A 1,168-nucleotide genomic window follows, 5' to 3' on the forward strand; every position below is an offset into this window, starting at 1 on the left:
TGACGTAAAAGTGGGGGGAATCCAGGAAAGAACTGAATTGACCATGTTGTTAGATACTGTAGATACGTGGGATGAATTAAGAAGTGTTCAGGAAAATGCACCAGATGATGAGAAAAAGAGTTGGGAAACAGCTGGTTGTTCTAGAAGTGAGATGAATTTCTGGATATCTGCAGATGGGAGAGCAGTTTTACCGAATGAACTTGTTAATCCAATGGCAAGGAAATTGCATGGATCAGCACACATAGGAAGAGATGCTATGGTGAGAGTATTTAGACAGACGTAGTTTAATCCCAAATTTAGAGTAGCGGCAGAAGCTGTGTGTCAGCGATGTACGATCTGTCAGCAACTAAATGTGGGCAAGAGAACACCAGTTACGTTGAGTCACATTGGGAGGTCTGGGGGGCCTTTCAATAGGATGCAGCTTGATTTTATAGAAATGCCTAAATGCAACAGACTCAGATACGTTTTAGTGATTGTTTGCATTTTTTCTAGATGGGTTGAGGCTTACCCTACACGTAGGTGCGATACACTTACAGTAGCAAAATTGTTACTTAGAGAGTTAATACCGAGGTTTGGGGTGCCATCCTCTTTGGAATCGGACAGAGGAACTCATTTCAATAGCGAAATAGTGAAGATGCTATGTTCAGCTTTGAATATCGATCAGAAGTTACACTGCAGCTATCGACCAGAAGCTTCAGGGATCGTAGAGCAAATCAACAGCACGATAAAGTCCAGACTTGCCAAAGTTTGTTCAGCAACATCCCTGAGTTGGCCAGACGCACTTCCAGTGGTTCTTATGAGTATACGTAGCACACCGGATAGGAAAACAGGTCTCTCTCCTCATGAAGTGCTAATGGGGAGAGCTATGAGATTGCCATCGGTTCCGACTGCAGCACTAGTGAACATCACAGACGATTTGATCTTGGACTACTGTAAGGGACTATCTGATGCCGTTAATTCTGTGTCCCTCCAGGTCCAGGCTGCAGAGGTTCCATCAGCACAAGACTTGTGCCATGACCTGAGTCCGGGAGACTGGGTCCTGGTGAAGAAGCATGTCAGGAAGAACTGCTTAGACGTGCGCTGGAGAGGACCGTTTCAAGTTATACTTGTGACGAATACTGCAGTAAAGTGTGGAGGTCTGCCAAACTGGATACATGCCTCACACACC

Source organism: Lissotriton vulgaris, chromosome 10 (assembly GCF_964263255.1).
Source record: "Lissotriton vulgaris chromosome 10, aLisVul1.2, whole genome shotgun sequence".
Classification (NCBI taxonomy): Eukaryota; Metazoa; Chordata; class Amphibia; order Caudata; family Salamandridae; genus Lissotriton; species Lissotriton vulgaris.